The sequence below is a fragment of the Melopsittacus undulatus genome, chromosome 1, assembly GCF_012275295.1.
Source record: "Melopsittacus undulatus isolate bMelUnd1 chromosome 1, bMelUnd1.mat.Z, whole genome shotgun sequence".
NCBI lineage: Eukaryota > Metazoa > Chordata > Aves > Psittaciformes > Psittaculidae > Melopsittacus > Melopsittacus undulatus.
In genome coordinates this window covers 115,683,046-115,709,914 of record NC_047527.1, presented here as the reverse complement: position 1 = coordinate 115,709,914, position 26,869 = coordinate 115,683,046, and the positions used below count along the sequence as shown (strand labels likewise).

The following is a 26,869-nucleotide window of genomic DNA, read 5'->3' as shown; positions in this document are numbered from 1 at the left end:
TTTGCAGGATCATTTCTCCTATTTTTATTTTCACATGCTTCATCTGTAGGAGAGGCACAGAAGAAAAGATTTCTGAGTTAATATATTGCGTGGATATCTGAAAAGAGATCCTTTTTTTGTAAAGCCCATTTCATTGTTGTGCTCTTCCTCTCACCCTGCCTTGGATGATTTCTCCAGTGAACGGGCTGGACAATGCCCCTTTCATTGGACTCTGCAGGGAAGGTTAAGGAACAAGTCTCCATTTGGGAATTTCTCCAGTGCTCATGAGAGAGGGCTCTGAGCAGCTCTGCAGCTGGGAAGCTGTTCTGGTGCTTGAGCTAAATGGCAAGGGGACTTATTTCTGTCATTAATTTCTCTGCTTGTCAGTAATTACTTACCTGTGGCTTTCGTTGCTGGCCAGTGTTAATTGTTTTTGTGCTGGAGCTTCATGTCAGTGGCTGTCAATGTGTTCCTCCCTGAGTACTTTCTAGCAGCCTTTAACAGTTATACTTTGTTTATTTTTTCTTCTTTCCATTCATTTAGTAGTTCAAGTTAATAAATAAATAAATACAGTTAATCAACTGCTAGATCATCGTTAATATTTAAGACTATTTACATGGAAGATAGAAATATAGATCCCTCTACCAACGGGAAAGAAATTGATTGAGCTCCTGCTGTGAAACAAATAACTGGGGAGAAAAATGTTAAAGCTTCCTAGTCATCTTAATTAGGTCAAAAAATCCTCCTGTAGTGCATTAAGCTATCTGTTACCTTCTAAATAGAATTGAATATGAAAATGTTGAAGAATAAGTAACATTAGAATCTTCTACTATGCAGATGGCTAAGAAAAACAATTGGATGTAAAAACCCAGTTTGAACAAATTTAATTTAATCTGTAATTTTATGAAAAGAAGTAATCTTATTCTTGTAGTTATAATGCAAATAATTGTGGATTTCTGTCTCAAGGGAATATTTTAGTCTATTTTGTGAGCATTAATATTTTGTTTCTAGGTTTGTAATTTTTTAATGGCATTACAGAACTGCATTAATATTTAATCAATGTCCACTTTGAATTAACAACATGTTTTAATGGGAAAATTGTTCTACAACACAAATGAAAAAACCCCTAAATTTCATAATTTAATTTTCAGAACCAAACAGTTAACTCTTGAATGATGTTAGCTATAGCTAGTTTTGACATGTAGTCAAGAAGAGTAACCTGTCTTAAGGAAAAAAATGTCAAAGCATGAAGTGTAGAAATGCTCTAATTTGTCTTACTACCAGGTGTCTCTATTACTCAACCTGTCTTCTACTGAATATGATTCATTATCACTAAATTTATAGGAATAGTATTTCTTTTATTCCTACTGTTTACTTAAATTAAATATGCCAGAAGTAATGTTATGTGAGAAAAAAAATGTGGCTGTCTAGGGCTAGAATCCCTGTTTCATTTTCCATTTTATTTACTATATTTTGTTATTTATGTTTCTTAGAATCAGAAAAGAGAATTTAAAATGGGTTTCTGCACTGCATCTAGAAAACTAATGTTACTTCTCACTTAATCTTAGATTTTATTGTCATCAGTAGGTTTAAAAGTGTGTCAAAAGATGTATTTCAGCTTTGCAAATCAAACATGGCCATGGAACATACAGATTAAAATTACACTGATGCTTTTTGGAGCTGGATGGGATCTTGGATGTTAATTTGGTTTGTGACTGACTGGAATTCAGCTCAGTCTTCTGTTTTGACATGCTGCAAAGTTATAGAAGCTTCTTTTTTGTCAAAGTTAGCCAATAAACACAGGAAACAGATTTCTTGCATGGGAGATTATCATGTGTTTGTTGCCAGCTTTTGGAGAAGAGCAGATATTACTCATGCAGGATTTCTGTGTTTATGGACTTCATGGCACCACTATGTAGAAACCCTGTAGCATAGGTTATCTGCTCTGCTCCAGCTCTGAGCAATTTTTCCAGGACATCACCAGCCCCTGCTTGCTGTGAAGAGAACTGGAAGACCTCCGTGCCAGTCACCTAGAGGCATCCATGGGAGCTGGCTTCACACAAAGTCAGAACCCACTCAGAAAAATCAGTACTAACACTGTCTGAAGAGAATGCTCTTCTGGGAGCTAGAGCAGGTCTTTCAAATCGCACTCCATACGAAATGCAATATGCCCTTGAATATATTTCTTCTGTTACCTTGATTGACCGCCGTTGGAGTAGTCATCCTATGACATATTCAGGCTATACAACAGTAGAGAAAGTTCAAGTGTTTGATGGTTGTGTACTGCCTTGAAAGCGTAAATAGCTAAAAGTGTGGATGAGGGTGGGTGCTGCATAATCACACTGGTGTAACCAACAAATAGACAAGAACACCTGTAACTGGATATATCTTTCAAAGCAGTATTTGAATTTCTATGAGCATTTTAACCCCAACTTATCTCTTGATTGTAATTTTCAGTAATTTTACAGATCTTTATGTTGAATGGCCAGACTCTCTCCCAGGTACAGTGAATCGATACAACAGCTGTGGTTCATCCTGTTATTTTCAAATAAATACACAAATTCAGTCAAAAGCAGAAGTGGGATCCAGTTTTCTGTTTTCTTTTTTTTTAGTGTTCAGTACGATATGTTAAAGAAGCAATCCCCATTTTTATCAGTTTGTGAAGAAGATAAAGAAGGCAAAACAGCCCTGCTGAGCTACTTGTACTACATGAAAACATCCAGTTCCCTTTGCTGCCCAGATGTTCAAAGTAATTCTGCACTGCATTTTCAAGGAGGGGAGGAAAAAAAGCCCCCGGTGTATAGCTTTTTTGTGGTTGCAGATTTCTTCCTCTTACTGAAAGACTGAGACAGGTAATTAATGTCACAAAATGTCTTTTTTTTTTTTTAATTTCTGGAATGTTTTACAACAATCTTGTAAAATTTAGTGGAGGTAGAGTGTTAGAAAGATTAAGCATACAATAAGGGAGAAGAGGCTTTCGGAAGAAGGTGTTATGAAATTAATGATAGAACATTTTGAGAAGATTCAAAAGAGGCAATAAAAATATTTGTACATATTAAAATTTGTACATATTAATTGTAAATTAATATTTGTACATATTAAAATGGTCAATGACTTTGTTAGTTGTGGAAAATATACGGTGGAAAGATAATGCCAAAAAATAATATAAAAGCATTTTACCCCCATTCATATTAAGGACCCAAATAACTAGGAAGACTCTTGAAGAGCCCAGAAGGAGCGCTATAGATAAGATTTTAAACCTTGCTTAGCTCTCTCCCTGAACACACTGTCGGGATAATGACACAGTTTAGGAAACTGCCTCAGGACATGTTCGGAAATTACAGGCATTCAGTTGTAAACTAAGCTGTTAAGAACGATTTTAACATGTCAAGTGCTTGAACACTTAGGCACCCACAGCTTTGTTAAGTGGGTGTAATGTAGGCTAAGGAAAAGAAGTGGTGTTTTAGCCAGTCAGGGGCAAGGAGGTTGAAGAGGAGATGCTAATTGTTTAGAGCTTGAATTAAAAAATAAATGAATACTTCGGGGCCTGCCATGAGTATTTCCTATAGAATACTGGGAAGTTTTCTTCAGAAACAACCCTGTGATTTCTTTTAAGCTATTCCAGTTGGCTTTTACTTTTCTTAGCAAATTATACCTGCCAAAATTGTCAGACAGTTGCACTGTTCACAGTATGTATCTGGGCAGAGGAAAACTGTTCACTCTTCCTTCCCTGAAGCAGAAACTTAGAGTAGGTGTATACAAAAAGTCCATTTTTATGTGCTTGTCAACCACTGCAGCTTTTGCTGCTGAAAAAGAGATGTGTTCATGATTCACTCAAATTACTTACAAATGGATGAATGATGGTTTAATACATTTTTAATGTAGGAATATTTGCTAAGAGAAATATAATTATAAATTAGAGTCCTAATCAAATTCTGCTGAGTGCATTTTGTGTTCTCATAGTTCATAGCTAACTGCTAGTTAAAGAAAGGGAGAGCACCACTGTAGCTGTTTTGGAAAGCAGAGAAATGATATTTAAGGGATGGCACTGAAGCTAAAAGCAATTGTTTTTAGAAAAACAGCTAAAACTAAACATTAACCCTCTTCCTGTATCTGAGTTTTGTTGCCTATTTTGAGTTTGTAATAATTTTTTGATGAGATAGATAGCTGTGTGTTCATGTATATTTTTTTCCATATCATAATATATTACTGTTAGTAGAGGAAAGCATTCATAAAGTCCAGTTTACTACATAAAAGAGCCAAACCCATTAAAAAAAAGAAAAAAAAGAAAAAAAAAAGAAAAAGAGGAAAACTACATGAATTCAAGTGATCCCTGAAGTCTAACTTTTGAATATTCAAGCAGACTGGATATTATGAAGAGCTGTCAGTACTTCACAGCTATGGATGCCAAAGCAATTATGTTTGCAAACCTTGAGATGCATCAGCCTGGTTTTTTACCCTCTGACTTGGGAGCAGGGAAGTAATTTGGCTGAATATTCAGGCAATTAATGTTGAAATTAGCTCCAACTTTGGAATTTTAAGGAGTTCATAAAACTGTAACTAGATATAAATTAACTTTCTGGCACTTTTAAAAGAATCCTGCTTTCTGAATCAGGTATTAACTTCCAGTGAGGAAAAGTTGGACTTTAAAATGGGGGTGGAGGTAAGAACAGGGCTCTGACAGTCCTGTCCCTGCCTGAGCTGGGAGCCATTGTGAGGCACGAAGTTCTGGAACTTCAGCCCCAATGTCTTGGTGACAGCACCTTGGAGTTTGCAGCTTAGGGAGCAGTGAGTAGTAGCACCCAGTGAAGATGATGTGGGAGATGGAAGTTTTCTGACCTATATTCATTCTGCTCCTTCCTCTGCCCTCCTTTGGTAAGAAGCTGCTTCTTCAATACTGACATGGGCTGTTTGAGTTAAAATTCTGTAGGAGCATCCCATTTGTTGGCCTCTTTTACCCTTCGGAAAGTGGGATCTGCTGCCAGGGTGGGTTTGGACTGGATCTCCCTGGAGAGGGGAGGTGGCAAGGCATAACTGAGGGAAGGGATTTGTGTTCAGTCATGCCAAAAATGCTTCTAGTGTTTTATTTTGAGAAGGCAAGTGAAGGTTTGTAAAGGTTTACAGCTCCCAGAACCTAGATGGAAATGTCACAACATGACAGAAGGCATACATCTAAGGTCAAGGCTTTGTTATGACTGAATTTCGAAGCCCTACTGCAGGCAGCAGAGAGGCCGGGTGCTTAGGGAAAGATTAAAATACTTGTGTACACAGAATTTTAGGTGAAAAAACAATATGTGAATTGGTACTCTGGCTTTACTGATAAGTGATGTGCGTGGTGAGGTCATATGAAGGTGTCTTAATCAATTCCCTAGTTATAAATTGTATTCTTATTTTTTTCAGTATGATGGTCCTGGAACAATGAAAAATATGTACTGTGACATTAAAAATTGAATTCATTTGATGGTTAACTTCCAGTCAGTTGCAGCAAGGAGCTGTTGAATCATTACAGAAGATAAAGATCTTGTCTGAATGGTTATTACTCTCTAAATTTTAGATTCGTGTTATTAGAAAGATGCTCCCCTCCCGTGCAGGTTTTTAAGTTGGCAACACTTGAAGGCTACATTCAACACCTGCTCACCTAACATTTATCTTAGGAATGATTGTATGGCAAGAAAAAATTTTGCTAAGCCTACTCAGGAGTTCGTTGTCAATACAGTCTGCCTTAGATGCTCTGCAGCAGACTGGGTGTGAGTAGGTTAAGTAGAGGTTGACAGAAAGCAGCTTAATTCAAGTGTCACCTCTGATTTCCACTGAAACGGGAAGTCTGTAAGTGGGAGTAATTTGCATGTGCAGGAGCTGGGGAGAGCAGAAGGAAGAACATTTACTGCACTCAGACAAATCCTCACACTCATTTTCTTCCCCTTTGAGTCTCCAATGACATGATTAGCATAAACTGAGGTGAAAGGTTTAAGATAGTCACACAGAGCAATTTTTGTGTCTGCCTTGAGACACACAGCCAAGAAGGTCAGAGTATCTCAGGAGGAATGGTGGGACAGGCAAGACTTCCAAGGCATCACCCAGTGGTACTGATAGGCAGACATCTGGTGTGCCTTCAACCACTCAAGGTTTGGGAATGTGTTTGCCCAAAACCAGAAAGGGGTGTTTGTCTTGAGTAGCATTCCTGAAGTATAATCTTGATTCGTGGGTTAAAGTTGCCTTATACCTTGTAAGCATTTCCTTGTATTTCCTTTCACATTTCCTTGGATTGGCTTTTGAGACTGTAAGTTAGATTTTAATGTATTAGTGCTAAGGGCTTGTTAGGTGGTAAGTAGGTCTATGTATAAGGAATTAAGTGTCATTTGATTGCAGAGCTTACTAGTATTAAACACATGTTTTAGGGTTTAGCTATTCTGGAGTTTAAATACAGATGTTCTTAGAAATAATTTCAAGTCCTCTTATTTCTAATAGTTATTTCTCTTTTTGTCATTTGGACAGAGTTGAGTGACTGTGACATTTTCACAGCAAAGACTAACCACATTGCTTTTAGGTATGTGTAGTCCCTGGGACAAATATTTGTATGTTTTGTTTTGGTTTTTTTTTGCCTTTTTTTTTTGTTGTTGTTGTTTTGGTTTGGTTTTCTGGTAATAGAACTAAACCAGTGCAGCACAAATCTTAATAAGCCTTGCAGGGGCCACTGCCCATTCTGATCCTCTCTCATAGCTGGTTCCTAAGGTAACTGAAAAGGGTGGTGATCCTTATATGTGGAACAGAGAAGGTATTTCTGCTTTTCTACTCAGCCTTGCAAATCACTTAGCAGGAATTAGTGAAACATTCCAGCACAGAGAAGCTATTCATAATTTTTGAGGGATGAAGGTTTACACAGTTCAGGCTTACATTGTTCTAAAATGCAATACAACTCTGGTGAAAGTGGAGACAAATGACCATTTATTTATTGTTCTGTTTTTTCCATTATCCCATGGCCAAAGTAAACCACAGGCTCTTGTGGCCAATATGGTATTTCCTCAGTATTAGAGCTGTAAGTCGCAGGTAAACTTTTTCATGGATATGAAATGATCTTCTAAGATACCCAAGTGAGTTGTTCTATTTGGTTGATTTTTTTTTCCTTTTAATCTCATTAGAGGCTTTTTGTTTGGAAGTGGGGCACAGAGCTAAAATAAACCATGCATTGATACTAGATTTGTACTTCGTGGAGTTAGAAGCTGGTATGTTTGAGTTTTGAAAGGATGGAGAAAATGCCAAACAAGTTTTAATTACAGGTTTTGAAAGAAGTATCCTAAAAATTTAAAAAAGAAATTGGGCAAATTTTTGAGAAGGGTGCTAGTCAGGACTTGGGAGTGTTGGTTGATGAGAAGCTCAATGTAAGCTGACAGTGTGTATTTGCAGCCCCGAAAGCCAACCATGTCCTGGGCTGCAACAAAAGGAGTGTGACCAGCAGGTCAAAGGAGGAGATCCTGCCCCTCTGCTCTGGTCTTGTGAGACTTCGCTTGCAGTATTGCATTCAGCTCTGAGACCCCAACACAAGAGGGATGAGGACCTGTTGGAGTGAGTACAGAGGAGGCCACAAAGGTGATCAGAAGGCTGGAGCACCTCTTGTATGAAGACAGGCTGAGAGAGCTGGGCTTATTCAGCCTGGAAAAGAGAAATCTTGAGGGGGGACCATATAACAGTCTTCCAGTATGTAAAGGGGCCTACGAGAAATCTGGAGAGGGACTTTTTACAAGGGCATGTAGTGATAGAACAAGGGGAATAGCTTTAAGCTGACAGAGGGGAGATTTAGGTTAGCTACCAGGAAAAAGTTCTTCACTATGAAGGTGGTGAGGCCCTGGCACAGGTTGCCCAGAGAAGCTGTGGCTGCTCATCCCTGGCAGTGTGCAAGGCCAGGCTGGATGGAGCATTGAGCCACCTGGTCTAGTGGAAGGTTTCCCTGCCCATGTCAGGGGGTTTGGAACTGGATGATACTTAAGGTCCCTTCCAACCCAAACCATTATATGATATATAATAAGTAACCTGACTGAATTTATGAGAAATACTGTGAAAGGGGTTTGAGTGTTTTTTGTTTGTTTTTTTTTTTTTTCTGATTAGAATAATTTGGATTAATCCTTGTCATTGATGATAGAAATTGTATGTAGAATTTGTCAGTGCTGCATAGAAAACGTAGCCTATAATGATTTTTTTATACTTAATTTATTCTGAAATACCTGTGATCCACCAGACTATATACTTATAAAAGCATAATTAATTTCAGTCAAGGAGTGAGCAGAATTTCCTTTTGTAACATTTGGCTTTACACAGTGAATGGGCAAATATTCCTCTGAAATCTAAGAGACTGTGATTGATGTGAAGCAACAAAAAGTGACATCCTGAATACTGTTATACCAAGAGGTATTAATAATGCATGTAAACCACTTGCTGTTTTCCAGAGGCTTAATTCCTTTCATATCTAGGAGGAGGGAAGGAACAGAGATGTACTGTGTTGGCCAGAGTCAGTGGCGGAGGATGCTTGCAGGACCCTGCTCTGAGTGGAATTGTACAGATGATGGATTTTGCCAACTCTGGATTTTGGGCTGAGTCTGTTGCATACTTGGAACCAATCTTAAAGAAGGAAAGGGTGCTGATCTCTACATAGAGGAGTACCTGGTTAGAGCTGTATAGAATTTAAGGAGGACAAAACCACATACGGAAGCACAGATTGGTGCATGGGGCTCTGTCACTTGGAGACTTTCCTGTTACCCTCCCATCACCCCAGAAGTGGGTGTAACTGGGGTGTTACATCACCCTAGGAGTGAGGTGATATATTATATGGCAAGAGTCATAGACCAGGGGAGGGAGGGCTATTGTAGCTATCTGTTGGTGCCAGTATAATCTGTGTAGGTTTTCAGTATTGTCTGAATACTGCAACTCTCCTCCATAAAGCAGCAGACTTGGAAATCACTGCTGGAGATTTCCAAGTGATCTGTAGTTTGTCTCTGACCACAGCAAACTTCTGTCATCCCTACCAGTCACTACACTGCAAAGTGCAGTATCCCAGCAATCACTGCAGATGTTCTTCCTAGGTGGTTGTGTTTTCAGTTTCTCTGTGTTTTCAGTCTATTTTGTGTGCAAAAAAAGAGCAAGGGTGAGGATTTTGGTCAGTGCAGCTGTGAAGTTTCTGCATTTTGCTGTACTCAGTAAAGTAGGTACTGAGTTCAAAAACTCCTTAGTTGTTGAAACTGAGTGATCCAAGGGATAGTATTGTTGGGCTAAAAAGTTGTCTTTGCAGTTGTCTTATCCTGACTTGTACTAATTAACATCTGCATATTAACCAAACCTCATTGTAAACAATGAAGATCAAGAGATGGGATTTTTTTTATAACCATTATTGAAGGAGTTGTGTCTGTGGATTCATTATAAAGAATTTTCTATAACTCCATATAAACTGTCTTTACATTTTTCTACTCCTAATTTAAGCTTAAACTTTCCTTTTCCAAGTGGTTTGAACATATATTGTTCTAAGGGTTTTTTTCAGGATAAATACTGTTGTAGAAGAGCCATGCATTAACAGCATATATTTTCAGCCTGCAAAAGGCTGAGTGCGTGAAGAAAAAGGTTACTTAGTTATATATTCACCATGTTTTATTTACACCTGTGTAACAAAAAAACTATGCAATGTGTATTTTCTGAGCATACGTATTAGCAAAAAAATACATGTAGGCCCATAGAAAACAGAAGCATATGATGTGTCTCTTAATTTCCTGACATACCCTTCAATACACAAACCAGTTTGGTGAAGGGGCCTGGCTGCAGTCACTGGAAGTTGCTACATCCTGGTGAGGCAAGAAGGAGTGTCTCTGCTTCCTCCCATAACGTGCCTGTGCATGCTTCATACTGTTGTTCTCTCCCTCCTTTAAATTCTGGCTGATAAGAGCTGTGAAACTTCTCCTAGGGTAGCTCCAAGAGTAACATTTTGGAAAGTGACGGTAAGTGCATGGCATATTTGAGCATAGTCGTGGTTAGCTTTATCTTCTGAAATGCTGGTGGTGGTTGGTAGCAATCTGGGACAATTCGATACTCTTCTCAATAAATGTAGGCAAAGGTAGTGGAATGAAGATGTTTGCTAACACTTTAAATTGTTGATAGGCAAAAAAACTACTATAACTCCTCTTATTTCCTACAAGGCTATAGGTAATAGCAGTGTGCAGGCTGGAGGCTTATATTGCCAGGGGAAGACGCAGTTTTGTACCAGTACTCACTAGTCTGAGAGCAGAAGATTTTTCTGGGCTTACTTAAAATACAGGAGGAGCTGTATGACAAAATCCATTTGACTGTCCTTTTTAAATCAGAAGAGATATAGAGATTTATCTGCACCAGGTAAGCCGTTGCTGCTACAGTATAAATACCTGAATAGTAATGACTTTGTGGAGAGAAGGAATTGCAGTATTTGGTCATAGGTTTGCCAGGCTGGTGAAGAGGGCTTTAAAATAAAGTTGCTGGGGGATGTGGGAACCTCAAGCCATCCCAGTCCTACCAGTTTGATGGCAGTGTTAGCAATGGATACCCTGAATGTAGAGAGGGATCACAGGTCAGCAGGAGAGCACCTAAAGGGCAGCACATGGGATTCCCAGCCACTCCACCCAGTAAGTCAGCTTCACTGGGACCCAGCTTAAATGCTTCTGTGCAAATGGTGGTGGAATGGCTCCAATGACCAGAGTGTTGGAATGGAAGGATGCAGGCTCTCCAGGAAGGAGAGGCAGGGGAGACAAGGAAGAGAGTGTCACCTTCTGTCAGTGATCAGCTGGAGGGTATGGAGCTCTGCCTGGGAATGGATAAGGAGCCAACCAAGAGTTTGCAGGACAGGATTAAAGGATGGGCAGGGACAAATGACATTATAGTGTCTGCTACAGGCCACCCAAACGGGAACACTGAGCAGATGAGGCCCTCTACAGACAGATAGGAGTAGCCTCATGTTCACAAGCCGTGGTGCTTGTTGTGGGGTTTCCACCACCCTGATACCTGTTGAAGAGACAACACAGCAGGGCATAAGCAATCAGAGAGATCCCTGGAATGCAGTGATGATAATGTCTTTCTCCAAGTGATAGAGGAGCCAATGAGGTGTTATGCTGGATCTTGTTCTCACCAACACAGAGGGGCTGGTTGGGAATGCGAAGCTTAAGGCTTGGCTACAGTGATCACAAAATGGTGGAGTTTGAGATCCTTAGGGTGGCAAGGAGGGCACGCAGCAAGCTCACTAACATGGTCCTTGGGAGAGCAGACTTTGGCCTCTTGAGGGATCTGCTTGGTAGAATACCATGGGATAAAGCCCTGGAGTGAAGAGGGACCCAAGAAAGCTGGTTATTATTCAAAGATCACCACCTCCAAGCTCAGGAGTGATGCATTGTGATGAAGAGGAAGTCAAGCAAGAACACTGGAGGCCAGTGTAGATGAACAAGAGCTCCTGACAAAGTCAAACACAAAAACGAAGGCTACAGAGCATGGAAGCAAGGACAGGTAGCCTGGGAGGAATACAGAGATGTTGTCCAAGCAGCCAGGTTGAAGGAGGTGATTCTCCTCCTCTGCTCTTGTGAAATCCCACCTGCAGTACTGCATTCAGCTCTGAGACCCCAACACAAGAGGGACATGGACCTACTCAGGCAAGTGCAGAGCAGGGCCACTAAGATAATCAGAGGGCTGGAGCACCTCTCTTGTGAATTCAGGCTGAGAGAGCTGGTCTTGTTCAGCCTGGAGAGGAGAAGGTTCCAAGGAAGACCTTAGAACTTTCCAGTACCTAAAGGGGTCCTACAAGAAATCTGGAGAGGAACTTTTTACAAAGGTGCATAGTGACAGGACAAGGTGGAATGGCTTTAAACTGAAAGAAGAGAGATTTAGATGAGCCATTAGGAAGAAGTTCTTCACTCTAAGGATGCTGAGGCACTGGCACAGGTTGCCCAGGGAAGCTGTGGCTTCCCCATCCCTGGAAGTGTTTAAGGCCAGGTTGGATGGGCCTTTGAGCAACATGGTTTACTGGAAGGTGTCCCTTCCTGGCAGGGGGGTTGGAACTAGATGGTCCTTAATTTCCCTTCCAACCCAAACTATTCCATGATTTCTTCTGCAGTAGCTGGTAACTTCTGAGGTGTTGCGCTAGCTCAGGATTTTGATCTAGGAGAGGTTAAGGTTTTGGGTGACAGAAGCTGGGTTATCGCCAGGCCTGTCACACTGGTTTTGGATGGCAGTATCTGGGGCTGCCTCTGGGCAGGCAATGCACCGATCCTGGTGGGTGGTGAATGTTTTTCAGGCAGTCTGTGGATGTTACTTTTGGCAAGTCTTCTGTCTGGAGTGGTTCTGAATTTGACTTATTGTAAAACAAAAAATCTGGAATCCTTGAAAAGAGAAACAATCAAGGGTTCATATACTGTTTTGAAAGAGTTAGATGGAAAGAACTGCCAGACTTCCCTTTGCAAATGGATAATCTTTCCAGATGTTTAGGTAATTTTGCCCTCGATGGAAGCAGCAGGCTGGGAATAAACTAAGGAAAATGTAGACAGCATGCTTTCTGTTTGCTCTGACAGAGGATGCTGTTGAAGCATAAGGCAGGGAGTCAAAGGTTGTAATAGAGGTGTCTGACAAAACAGCATGGCATGCTTCTTGGCATTGCCACAGGAATAGGTTTGGAGAAAGTGATGCTTAGATTTGTTTTCTTTTCATGCCACTGTTCTGGATAATACCATTTAGTCAAAATTATGCTTCCCTCCTGGAAAAATCAGTGATGCTTTGGATTTTTTTTGGTTGCTGGGGGGGAAGTTAGGAGGGAGACAGCAGCAGTGGCCTGTTCCACAGAAACCACCAGTTGCAAGGTTGCATTTTTCTGTATATGTATTGACTTTTTTATTTTGAATGTATGCACCTTGGAGCTGAAACCGTCTGAAAGAAAAACTTCAGTTTTACTGCACACAATTTATCTGAAATCTCGTTTAATTATTCAAAATTTTGCCCCAGAAAACCCCTTTTTTGTCAATCCTGATTTGGAATACTGCTTAAGAAAAATAAAGTGGAATTTTCCACTGAGATGAATCTTGGTTCTAGAAAGTCTTTAAGTCTTTCATCTTCTCTGTATCCTGTAAGTGTTGAAATAATTAAGTGGATGGTTCGTTTATGTCTTTAGTATTATCAGGCTAACTGCAGAGTATAATACCATAACATTATATTCTAATAAGGTAATAATTATCCCCTTTGTTCTGATCCCCACCTGGGATGGGCGTGTCAAAATGTTCCATGTGACTATAATATATCCAAACCATACCCTTCTTGAATTTTATCTTGTGGACATGTGCCAATTAATTAAACTCATTGACCTAAAAGTTCATGGTCCGTAGTGAACACCTTGGAATTGTGCATGATCCCAGTATCAGCTACACATCATCAGCTATTGGAAGGATTTATTCTCAGTAGGCTTGTTTTGTAGGCACCACCCCTGTCACAGTACTTTATTTGGTGACCTTTAATAGGTCTAAATTAGTAATGCTCAGAGGTGCACTATATTTGTGACATCAAGCCCAAACAGTAGTTACTTTGGATAGCTTAGCTCTTTTGCAGTTAATGGTCTTGTATGCAGAATTCTTGGGGTTTGGGTTTGGGGTCTTTGGGAGGTTTCTCTTCATCAGCCTTAGACACTGGCACATCTGTGGGCCTTATGTACGAACACTGCCCTGTTAGGTGTGGAATGATGCTTATGGATGGGAGCTTGGTGAAACAGAATTGCTGTCTGAAGAAAAATAGATCATTGGGCTCAGCCATCCCTTTCATGCTGCTGTCATTTTCTTCTGAAGAACTGTGTAAGGCCAATAGCCATAAGGCACAAATCAGATGTAAAATCACAAAGGACTGGAAAAGAGCTGTGGGAACATAAATTGTTGGTATTACAAAAGAGGCCAGAAATACCCTTTTTTCTTTTTAAATGGGGGCTGACAATTGAAATTCTGCTTGGATCCAAGCTTGCTGCTGAAGTGTGGAATTTGTCCAGTGCAGGATTAAGCAATGTATTGTTGCCTTGAGAGCAGCATTTTAAAAGCTGAAGCATTTTGCTGGTGGATCAGATGGGAATTCTGAAACTTAGATGACCAAGGTCAAAGCCTGCGTGGTGCTAAGCACCTATGACAAAAATACTATCTCTTGAAACTGAGGGTCTTCAACATCTTGTGGAAAGCAATGTGAATTAGCCACCTCTTTTCAGAGTCAGCATAAATCTCTATATACATCTCTTTTTTAAAAAGCGTTCTTAAATTCATGCTAGTAACTCATTGGTCTTAAACCAAACTATTATGCTTTCAAGTCAATGTACAGGTATAAAAGAGTAATGATAGTGTTGCCAAATAAAATGAGGCAAAATCTGCCAGGCTGCTACTGAAGGGGTAAACTCACTGGTGGGTGGGTAGGAGTTATGTTCATAGGTTGTGTTGCTGTCCATATCAGCATTTTTGCCAAAGAAACTTTTCTAAGTAGGTTTGGCTCTCTGAAAACTGCTTGTAGGCTGTATTTGCATCTGCATGAATCTGGATAAAGGAGTTGTTTGCAGAGTATCCTTGGTGTATTTAAAATGCAATCCCTTGAAAATTACTGGGCATATCTAGACTTCCAACCTTCTTGTTGGCTAGTGCAATCAACATTTTCTTCTATGCACCTCTAGATTCTCCCTTCTCTCTACTAATTTCCATTTGCTATTGTTTTTCTCTTCTTTCTTACTTTCTCTTTCTTCTTCATTGCTGCTTGCACACTGATTTTCTTTCTGCTCCTTGCTTCTCTTTCCATTAGTTCCAAGTTATGTGGCTGCCTAAACCAACAAAAATCTAATGTTTCATTTCAGTTCAGTGATAATCTTGTCTGTCTCCTGCTGGTTGCTTCTTTTCTTTCAAACCTGAGTAGCAATTTAGACTAATCTTAGGTCTGCGATTCCTGAAAAGCCGTATGTGTGAGCCATAGCTGCTGTGTGGTGCAGTGACTGGCAGTATAGCAGGCAGTGCTTGTGTTGCTGAGGGATTCTCCTGTGCAGGCAGGTTTTGCTGCCTTTCCCCCTGGATTTAACCAAAGAGTTTCATGTTCCTAAATACTTGCTCTAATTATATTTAAATGCTCATAGATAATGTATTAGTGAACATTAGTAGACTTTTCCCTCCTCTGAATATTTACTGTTTTCATTAAAGTTGATGATTCACAAATACCTGAGGAGAGACACTAGTGTATCCTCCATTAGCACAATGAACAGTGCTGGTGTTCTTGACTTCCACTTGACTGTTGATAATCCCATTTTCAGTCTAGCCTGTGTTTATTTTTATTTGTCATTGTATTTTTCTGTCCGTTAGCCTGTTGTGACACTGCTGAATCTGAGCAGTAATTTGGTGCACTTAAATAACACAAGTTTTGAACTTTCTGACCAGTGTTATTACAGGGTGACAGGATTGGTCAAGGAGAAAAAAAGCCTTGTTCTTGATGAATTGCCCTAATGCTACTGAATAGACTAAAATTAGCGTTGTCATTCTTCTTGCTTTTAGCCATCTGAAGGTAATTATAATTGGCAAGGCCAGCCAAGGTATACCTCAAATGAGCTGAGGTTTTAGTGCTTTTTGGTTGTTTTTTTTCGATGATTTGCCTTTCCCTCTAAGTAAAACAAAGATAATAAAGATTAAGATAACAGTTGCTTTTTGTTACAAAGTGCGTCTCAGGTAAACAAAGAACCAGCTGTAAATTAAAGGCAAACATTCAAGCAGAATAAAGCAATAATAATCAAAAAGTAGAGTAGGCAGCAAAGACAGATGATGCTAAGGAGGGTTGGGTCTAGTCCCACTTCTGATGTTTTGGTTAGTTAAAAGCTGTGATTATGTTCCACATGGACTGCAACTTCGGATATGCGTTTTGCATTTATTAACTATGTTATGAAGATGATACAGACGGAGACGAAACTGTTATGGAGGATTTGGGATGGAACAAGCATGCTAATGAGCCTATACAAAAATGCATCTATTAGCCAGATGGTAAGTTACACTGGCATTAGCTTCTGTTTACCATCTGTTTAATCCTCAGAAAGGGGCAGGAAAGGAGCTAGAAATGGTGTAAAGGAACAGCAAGCAGTAATAGTGTAGTAACCTTCACAATATGTCCTGAATGTTGCTTTTCTTAAGGAGTTAGAATGAAATGCCCATTTCTTGTATTCTTTGGTGGATACCAAAATACTTAGAATTCTGTAATTTTCTCCAATGCTCAGTTCTCCCTGGCATCCCCCATCCCCAGTATTCCCTGTAAAAGGAAGTAGTTCCCCATAGTGAGCAAAACATAATCGTGCAAAGCAAGTTACAATTTAAAAAAAAATAAATGCTGTAGATCACTAAACAATGCTTATTACTGGAAGGAAGAAGGTCTGGAATTTAGAGAAATAACTTAAGGTCAACTAATCCAGTTACCTCTCAAAAAAAATTATTTTTAAACTGCATTTTGCAGGCTTATACTTCTCAAATTATGGAGTCAAAAAGTCAGGAAAAGTAATTGCCAAAAGTGGTATTGACAGAGGTCTGTACTTCACGCTGAAACTGGAAAACTGAATTGATTAACATTGTCCTTATGCAAAGGCACTTGAATCTCATCGTTTACTTTTGCTTGCTCACTAGAGGGTAGCAGAGAGAGCAAGCGAGAGAGTTTCAGCACAGCTTGTGCTCGGTGGAAATGAGTCCGCTTGCTAGCTTCTGTGATAGACAAATCTGGTGCCCTTCAGGCTCCTTTGCAGAGCAGAAAGGGTACGTTCGGTGCTGTAAATGTAAACCAACAGCATAAAACTTAAGAGCATACTTAATGCGATTTGATACATTTCTAAATCATTCCTAGTTTTTGCATTGTTAATGATTGGGTTTTTTTTAAAGCTTGTTAAGTATATGCTTTTTAAAGATGCACATGTTTCAGGAAGCACGTTTTCAGGAGGACTATATTGTGCATAGGGGACACTGTCAAATTTATGTAGGCAGATAATTTTAAAATGATACCTTGATCTTAGGAAGTTACTGCTCTTCTAGGATGTATTTCTATACATTCCACTGATGTAAGCACCTGCAGTCTGAAATTTCCTGCTGCCACCACATAAAATATTTGACAAAACAAACCATTATATTGTATACCAGTAATGGAGACCTTGTGGCATGCCTACTGTCATTGCCTGAAAATTCAGCAGATTTCTGTAAGAGTTATCTGTACCCTTTCTGGGTACAGGTATCCAAAGGATAGAGACTCTTCTCCAAAGAGAAGAGTCTCCGAAAGCTGTGTTGAAGTGTTGCTGTCTATTATTATGGTATTAATTGAAAACCCAAAAATGTTTCCCTATAGCAACACACCCCTGCCATCAGGATTTATTGTTGTGTCTGCTCTCTGATATTTAAGAAATAAAGATATGCAGTTTTATGAGGTGTTGTTAAAGGTAATACTTAACTGTCTGAGGCTGATGTTGTTACTATGTTAGAAATCATTCCCTTTTTCCCCCCCAGAATAGTTCATATTGTGGTTTGCCTTTGTTTGCCTGTGATACAGAAAACTGGATCAGGAAAAACCTCTTTAAACTTTTTTACCCATCTCTGCTGTGTGTGATCTATTTGGCATACTGTAACAAAAAGGGACCTTTCATCAAATAGTGGAACTATTTGCCAAGAAGTGAAACCAGCTGAAGTATTGCTCATTTCACAAATAGCACTTAAGGTCCAAAGGAACCCTTATGTAATCTGTTTACATTATGCCTGTAAAAGAGGAGTATGGACTGAAAATCTGTGTTGCCAGCCTCCCTTCCACCTTCCTGCCCCTACACATCTGCAAAGATGAGATGTCCCCTAATGTGCCCCTGCCCCTTTCAACCTTTGAAGCTTTTGTATGTTCCTTTGTGCCATCTCTGCATTGCAGATAGGGAGTCAGGGGTCTTCTTGGGTGTTGCCCAGCTTGATGTTCTGCCCATCAAGCGTTTTCTGTAGGGAAGATTTTGGAATCCTTTGAATAGCTCATCCCTTTGCATTAAAACTTTTCTCAATGTCCTCACTTCTGGTCTGAATTCCACAAAGAGGCTGAAATCCACAGAGGGGACTCATAAATGTGCTCCTTATTAAATATTATGGAAACAGAAAACATGTTGATGTAGCGAACAGTCCTCCTTGTTTTGCTGATTCAGATGTTTCATGATTAAACGTTTAGAAACCAAAACTGAAATATAAACTCACTTCGTGTGCTCTATAAGAAATTAAATATGGTACTTTTCATCACACTGAATTACCGCATCAGTCTTCAAAGACTTTGGAGGCACTGGAAGCTTCATGCTGCAGCACAGCAGACAGATGTCCTGCCTAGGGTTGGAGCTTTATTGTGTTTCACTTGTGTGATGGATTATGTCTGTGCTCTGTTCTTTTATCTCTGTTATAGAAGACATTTCAGACTTTGATTTGTACTGCTGAGTGTAAATAATGCAATTGGTTCTGATGTGCTCCAGTGAGAGGGAGCCATCAGACAAGCAAAAGCCAGATAATATCTCATCTACCTGAAATCTAGATTCGAATTAGCTGTAAAACCAGTTATATTGTCTTCAATGAGTTTCTTATGTATTTTTTATCAATTTTTTAAGGCAACTTTTAAAACCAAATTTCTACAAAATCATGACAGTCATTATACATATACCACTAGGTATTTATCTTTACTGTAATGCTGCTCAGGAAACTGAGATTTGAATAGCAGTCCTGAGTCTTAGTGCCATCTTAAACAACTTCTCACTACCCTTTCCTTCATCACAAGAGGCTCACATCTGCTTTTTCCGCATTGCTTTAAGTCTGTGGTTTTCAGCTCCTCCTCCTTCCAGTCTGCAGATTGCTGTATAGAAAATGTATAGGAGCCTACTGACAATGTGCTTGCTTGTCTTCACTGAGGGTGAGAGGAGCCTGATATTTTCTATTAGCATGCTTGTTCAAAAAGTATGTCAGGAAATGTGGGGAATATAGGTAGCTGTGATGTATAGGTAGCAAGTACTCATCTAGTGAGTGATCACTGTGTATTAGGTAGGTTTAAGACTTTCCCAATCACTGTCTCTTCAGTCATGTGTAGTATTCCAGTTAAAAAAACTAGTATGAAGTTCATATTTGTCTGCGATCCTGTCAATGGTCGTACAATGCATGCATGTAGAAAACCTCTCTATCCATACCACAAAACAACTTGAGCACCAGTCTTTCCCAGTCCCAGAACTTCGATATCTCAACCTCTTTGGTGTCTGAAATATTTCCTCTTGCCTCTGGTTTTGTTTTATGGTCTTTTTTTTCAACCCTTCATCCTGTGCTTTTTGCCCAGAATTTGCTAAAAGATAATCACCAAGCTGCTGTGTTTTGAGACCTGTCACCTGGATTCTTAAACCCTTCAAGCAGGCCAAAGAAATCTCAATTTCTTTGGCTTCTCAAGCAGTTTTTGTACATGGAAGTATGTATCTGTTGCCTCACCAAAAGAGGCTGAAGAATACTTTGCCAGTGTTATGCATGCCTTGATAATATCACCTAGATGACATTAGTACTTTTGGACACTGATGCTTTAAACTGCACTGCTCCTATAGTTTGGGATCCAACTTTCCCTAGTGTTAGCCCCCTGGTCAATCTGACAGTTTTTCTCCAGCTGTTTCCAGCAGATGTAGTGTTAGTATCAGAAAAAGGCGCCTCCCCTTTGTAATCAAGAAGCAGCTAATGTAGATACATGGACCAGTCTACTGTACGTTTGAAATGGCATTTATGCCTTATTGAAGTACGTAGGAGTGATGAAGTAGAAATGTACTGATAAATACCTGGGTATTTATCTCATCTGTTTTTTCCTTCTGTTTCCTTTTTTGGGGGGTCAGTGCACGTATGCTTTTTATGAGGGTGTGGTTGTCTATTTATATTTAGAAAATACCAATCATTTTATTGATCCTATCAAATCATAAGTAATAGTAGTGTGACGGAGTGTGCATGGCATATGTGCACCAATTTTAAATAATTTTATTAATATTCTTATGCTATATTTATGAGCCCCTAGAGTATTTTACATGCATTGAGGCCACTTCAGTTCCTCTGCTTGATGTAATTAAACTGGACTGGGAATTTTTTAAAATTAATCAACCTTGATGACCTCTCTCTAATAAACAGCTTGTTAAATGATAAATTTCCGCAAGCATTGACTTGTTATTCAGGAAGTGAGTGAAAGTAATAGCTTGGAATACACAAAGCCATCTACAGATTTACAGTTTATGTAAGGATAGCCTAGAATGTGGAAAAGTTTCAGTAAAGACCGAAAGTAGGTCTTTGAAAGTAGGATGATCCTGCAAAACCACTCTGGTCAAGTGTGTAGGTATGCACATTATTTCCATGAACTATTCAACTAGTTTTTGCTCAGTGCCAAACTGTGCCTGATGCTGCAAATGTATGTTAACCAATTGTTGCTGGCTTGTTCTTTAGAAACACCTTTGCCTTCCCCTCTCCCCAGTGTGCAGCTGACATGTAAACACCATGTCTCTCTTTCTCTGTACCAGTTCATCTGAGATACACTAAGTCTGACAAACTTGCATGATGATATCACTCCTCTGTGATACAGCGATGGAACTGGTGCTGTTTGTTAGATATTCTGATGCCTGCTCCTATGATTATCCTCTGTGCATGGCCATGCACTTCAGAGGGGCAGGATGGTGGAGGGCTATAGCCAGGATTAATCCTCTCATGAGGGTGCCTGACTCCTGCTGCTGACTTTGTGCTGGTGTGAGCCACTAGCTGGATAAGGATGCCCCTTCACTCCCTCTATCTTTTTGTTACCCTTCGAACTTGTCTTCTGTAAACTTCCTCCATGGCAAGGTACAAGTTGTATTAGTTTGTAAGGAAGAGGAAAAGAGAACCTTAGCTGAATAAACCTCTTTAGCTTTCTCAACATTATCCACTACAGCAAGTTATTTTTAGAGGATTTTAGGTTATTTACTTTGTGTGAGCAGGATCTTGTATAAATTAAATTCAATTCACAGATGTGTTTGTGGCTATGTGTGTACAGCCTCATGCCTGAAGAGCATGCCCCTGCTCCGGCCTGCTGGAAGTTCCCATTATTTTGATGCCTTATTGCAGTGTGACTGAGTAATCCTACTGAAAATCATCCAAAGCCCTGCACTTTAAAATAGTCCCATTGCATTGCTCTATATGTGAATATAGGTATCCCCTGAATATAAGCATGTTAGGGAAACTAGGACAGTGTACTTGGTGTGTGCTTCCATGTAGCATCTAGAAACTGAGTTTGAACACTTAATTGATGTTGACAGTGTAACAGGTTATTTCAATTCTTTATCTTTGAGCATTCTAATAATAAGACCTGCATATGTTGTGATCTATGGGTGCCTTAGAATTTGCTGTCTCACCCCCACTTACGTTTTTGGTTAAGAAGAAATGTGGAGTTTAAATCTAGTAAGCAGCTGATTTCATATAGATGACATAAATGAGAGTTATGAAAGCACAGTGTGTTTATTGAGGGAAGGCCTGTGCTGACCTTGCCTCCCAGAGGACAATGAGCATTCTGGATGCCATTCCACAATCTTTCATTTTTATTGGATATTTGGAATATCTTCATTGAGAAATTACTGGCCTTTGTTACAGATTTAAAGGGTATGACCTGTGAGGTATGAAGGCAGCATGGATTGTCTGCAGGGTGCCTGGAGGTTTTAATAATTTAAAATGTTTAATATGTCCTAGCTGTCAGGAATGTCCAGGGAAAGGAGTGCATGGGAAGTCATCCTCAGCAGCAGTTTTTTCTGTGCAGCAGTGGAAACCCTTATTCAATGGAGATGAGAGAATATTTCAACCCTTTTAGTTGTTTTAGTCTCCCTTGTACTTATGCATGAGGGAAGTATGTTTGGTACATTGTAAGCAGTGATTTTCTCAGTAGGAAAAACAAGACAGTGTCAAATGAAGCTGCACAACGGACTCCAATCCCTGGGGTTACAGCAGAAAAGTCCCCTTTATATCTAAAGGGAAAGGGGGTATTTAGAGGCAGCCTTGCCTGCTTTGTCTCGGTTGGGCATGCAAAACCGTGGGATTAGCAGATACAGTTTAAGTGGCCTCATGCTGGAAGTGGCACAATAGTTTGTTGGTGCATAACTTGTGTCTGTTGACCTGGTGCCTGGGTGCTAATGCCCAGACAGAGGAGTCAGCAGTCACTTTCACTATGTCTGCTTTGTAAGGACAGTCAGGGGAATAAAGCAAATGTCCAGTGGAGATTAAATCTAAACACACCGAGACTTCGTTTGCAGTCCTAATGGTGGTGGTAGAAACAGCAGGGGGGAACAACAGGTTTTTACAGAGTTATTCATCCTCTTTTGCTGAGGAAGAAGACAAAATGCAGCCTCAGGAGCTTTGCATCTCGCTGGATGGTTTGTCATTCTCATGTGAATCTGGTTGATTAATAGGTGATGTGGGCAGCAGCAACTTTGTTGTGCATCTTCTGCCTGTGAAACCGCCGACATGTGAGTACAAAATATGTGGAGCTTCCACATCAGCTCTGCATTTCAGCAGTAATTTTTTTTCAGTCTCTTTAGGCAGAGCTAAATATATTAGCAATTTTATTTTTTTCTGAGTACTTCTGAATCTGGACCTCGTTTATCTTAATGATTTGTCTAACCTCCGGTAAGTGTTTGAGTAACTGTGTAGGCTGGAGAAGCCTCAAGAGAAGTAAGGCAGTTAACTTCATTGAAACTTTGTGGAGTTTGGACACATGAGTTATTTATGCTCTTTTCAAAGTCTAATTGGTAGTTGTTATTTTTCTATTTCCGAAAGAAGCACAAAGTAGCGCTGGTAAATTCTATGGATTTGGGGTTTTGTGCAAGATGCTATATTGCATGCATCTCTTGGGGTCTGTTTCTGTTGCTGATCTGACTGCTAAGCTGCAGCAAAGAAACTGATTAATAATGTTAATTCAGTGTTTTGATTAGATCTTTTTGTTTCCAAACAAGAATGAGCTCCTTCCTGTGTTTCCTTGTAGTCCTCTTGTAACATTACAGGCTCCTTTGTTCTTCTCTCTTCTCACTAGGGAGCTACCCCAGTTTCGGCAGCAAGGCAGACTGCTTGCCAAGCCACCTCCTCTTGAGCTGAGCTCCAGTACCACAGACCAGCTTCCAATGCGAGATTAGGGAGCTGCCGTATGCCAGCAGGCAAAGGCACAGCAAGCAGCAGGAGCAAAAATGAACTTTTAAGGCTGTGTTTAACAATCTGCTATTTGAATGTGCCGACAGATAGAATGCATCCAAAGAAGCAGCAAAACACTTCTTTATAGTTATTATTTACACTGTCCTTGGCTTTAGCAGAAGATCTTGCTCTGTAGAATGTTTCCAGGGATTACCTGATGACAGTATTCTTGACTTTTATGAATACATATAGTGAGACTAGGAGAAAAGCAGTAGTAGTATCTAAAACATGCATTATTTTTCAGTGTTTTTTTTAAAACACTGCATCATCTCATCTCTCCTCAGCACTGCAGAGGCATCCCTAGTCATTGCTGTCAGCAGCAGCAGAGAGGAGCAATGACTCCTGCCTACAAAGGGGATACAGCAGGGCCTTTGATCACAGTCTGGAAGGCATAAGGAAAACATTGAGGAGAAGTATCCAAACAGGGACTTGAAAGAGGTTGCAGGCAATAAAAAGGAGGTGGGGAGAGGAATTGGAAGAGAATTTCCTCAGATAAAAAAAACCCTTCAGCCAACTCTGAGCCTCTCTACTTAACATGGCTGCAGTGAATTTCCCATCTGCAGGTTTTCCTCTGGTAATGAGGAGATTAGAAACCAGTCAGTGAATGAGGGTGCATATGGTGTTTTGGGAGAGAAGAAATAGAGAGGGATCCAACCTGTTGTGTTTTTTCTTGCATGAGATTTTCTTTGCTGAGACGTTAGGGGACCAACAAAATACTATAGACACTGTTCATTGTTGCTAGTGCTCTGTACCTTCAAGAAACCCTTGCGTTACTGAGCAAGTCTAATTCACCCTTTGTTTTTTAGGCTTTAGGCAATCTCACATTTTTTGCTCTTAGGACCTGACCATTCTTATTGAACAAACATTGTTTATAATTATTTCCATGCTCTTTTTGTTTCTAATGCAAAGGATAAAAGCTTATTCATAAATAAAAACTTCTTGCTTTCTTTTAAGTACAACTCAGTATTTCCTAGGCTTTTAAGAAGCAAATATTTGTATCTGTTACATATGTGAGTATGAGAACAACAAGTTCATACAGTGGTGGACAGCTCCTGTTTTACTTTTTGAAGATGCAAACCTCTGATTAGTTGATAATTCAGAATAAGTCTTTCAAGAAAGCACTAGATTTGAAATTCAGGTGCTTTGTACTTCTTTGGGAATATTTGACCAGGTTTAGTTATCTCATGTGATGACTGCTTGGCACGCTGGGGCTATATATCTATGTCTGTGTCTGTATCTGTGACTATATTATTTATGTATTTTTTAAAAATATGATTAATACCACTACAACAGCAGAACTGAGTTAAAATTCCTGCTGCAACTGTAGAAGAACATAGTGTGTGGAGACATATTCTGCAAAGATTAATGGCTTTTCTCTAGTCTATTCTTGAAGTGCTCTAAAGTTTCAGAAAGTACTTCATGACTGGGTTGATACTTAGTTGATGTTATTAATGAATCAATTGGAATATAGGTAACAGCTATTCACATTTACACTTGCTGACTTGGTTTTGCAAAACAGTTTCAGAGAAAAGTCCCTTAAAAAAGGGAAGGATGAGAGGAGGAATAGCAGCATCAGGTCAATCGTATGCATCAGTCATGTGCAACTTCTTGTAGTCTATGCCAGCAGCCCTCTCCACATAGGCTGCTGCTTATCTAATTTCCAGGAAAGGGAAAAATGGCTTTGGATAATGGATGTAAAAAGATGGCATGAGGTTTCATGATTCCCATAAATCTTTATGTAAAAATGATCCCTAGCAATAGCACAGCTTTATTAGATGCAATTCTGAAATATTCTAAATGGACCAACAGTTGTCTGTTTTGGCACAATTGGCTGAAGGTGGTAGTTTGAGATCTCAGTTCTGCTGTTACTGAGGGCCATAACAGTTCTGATAGTAAAGATAGTAAATTTTATCAGGTAAGCCTGGTTTAGCAAGTGTTTAAGAACATAAATTTTAGTCTCTTCCACCACTTTTCTTTAAAGCTAAGACAATTTTAAACAGCTCACTGGATCAGGATCTTGGATATGTTTTTCTTTCAAAGTTAGACATCTAGAGTTTAGTGCTCATCTTGTATACTAAATGTTACTTATTTCTGTGAATTACAAGAACTAGCAACTATTCTGTTACTTTTTCTCAGAAAGTAGTGTGAAATTATTTTATACAATGCAAAAATAACATTTCACAATTGATCGTGTCTTATCTGATGCTAGCTTGCCAGCAGGCTAAAATCATGTAGCAGAAGTTGAAGTCATATGAAGTGTTCACCTATGTGAAGTAAAAGCATACTTAAACTAAAAGCATCAAATAATTTGGTGCATCAGGGACCAAGTGGTTGAAATCTCTCCACATCTGAATTCTTAAGACCTCTTTGAATTGAGTTGAATTCTCATCATGAATCCCTGGGACTGGTGAGAATTCACTCAATGATTCTTAGGGAATTTTTATCCCTGATGTCCCGTGGTGAAGCTTCTTGATGCTGAGCATCTCAGGAGAGCAGAGTTGCAAAAACATGGCTGGTTCTTTAGAAGAGACCCCAATGTTATCTGTGTTAATAAGCAAGATTCACTCTGCTATCAGAAGAAAGGAGGATTTTTTACCCTTTTAACTTTGGATTGTAACACACATACACATCTCATTTCGATTGAGAACACTAGGAGATAAATGCTGTTTAGTGGATAAAATTACACCTTGCATCTGCCTGTTCAAATATTTTACACATTTTAATTTTTATGAGGCAAATTGCCTTGGCCAGCCTCTGAGTCTGACAGGTGACATATAATGGAGCTGAGCCATTTGACATCTTTTGAAGATTAGTCCTGTATGTTTGTCTGTCTTTTAACATATAAAATACAGCTGCAGCTCACTGAAGTGTGTTAATAGTATTTTTCATTGCTGCTGAGATTGTACTTTAATTATTGTAACTGATTCTGTCTGCATTTTCCAGTGCTAGGGTTCTTCTTTGTTGTGTTTAAGTATGTATTTAATATAAGGATACAAATATTTGTAATTTATTAATCTTCAGATTTGGAAAACATTTGTAAATAAATGTAATGAGGCATAAAAGATTGCAATATAAATAAAAGTGGAGTAAAATATATTAGTGTCCTGCAGTGAGCTCATGCCTCATCAATGCAGTTCCTGAGGCACAGTGGACCTGCAGTGATTTCTTACTTGCATTAGGGATATAGAAAGTCCACCAGCAGAGTAAAGGAGATTAAACAGGTGATGAAGCTATAACTCATTTTATTTTATAGCAACTTTTTTTTTCTTTTTTTTTTTTAGCAAAAGCCTGGGTTTATCTATACTTAGGACAAAACATCTTCATCTGTCTTTCCCTATGATTTGCTCTCAATATGCTGCAGATAAAGTTGTTGGCAAATAACTTAATGCATACCATTGCATGGTAGAAATTCTTCCTTGATGTTTTTTTATTGTCCTTCAGTCATCATTCACATTCCCAATTTATGCAAATCTAGCAAGACTGTTCACTTACAAATTTGTGAGATGAGGGTTTTTTAAGGTGTTTTATAAAACAAATGTTAGCAGAAATTGAAAGCAAGGCCTTTTTCTTCTTGGGTAGATGTTGGAAACTGCTAGGTTTGCAGCATCACTCTTCTCTCTCCCTGTCTTGGGAAGTATTTAATTATTTGGTGCAGAGTGTAA

The 26,869-nt window shown here is 39.4% G+C and overlaps 1 protein-coding gene across 2 annotated transcripts in view; it reads left to right on the top strand.

Moving 5' to 3' along the window:
- The window catches only part of KIAA1217 (KIAA1217 ortholog), a 379,558-nt gene that overhangs the window by 73,402 nt on the left and 279,287 nt on the right, over positions 1–26,869 (top strand). The window contains exon 1 of one of the 2 annotated variants that reach the window (XM_034064863.1): positions 9,937–9,956. The exons of the other annotated variant lie outside the window; for it this stretch is intronic. The gene's annotated coding sequence lies outside the window, so the exon portion shown is untranslated. Of the gene's footprint in view, positions 1–9,936; positions 9,957–26,869 lie in introns of those variants that run through there. 2 annotated transcript variants of the gene reach the window in all.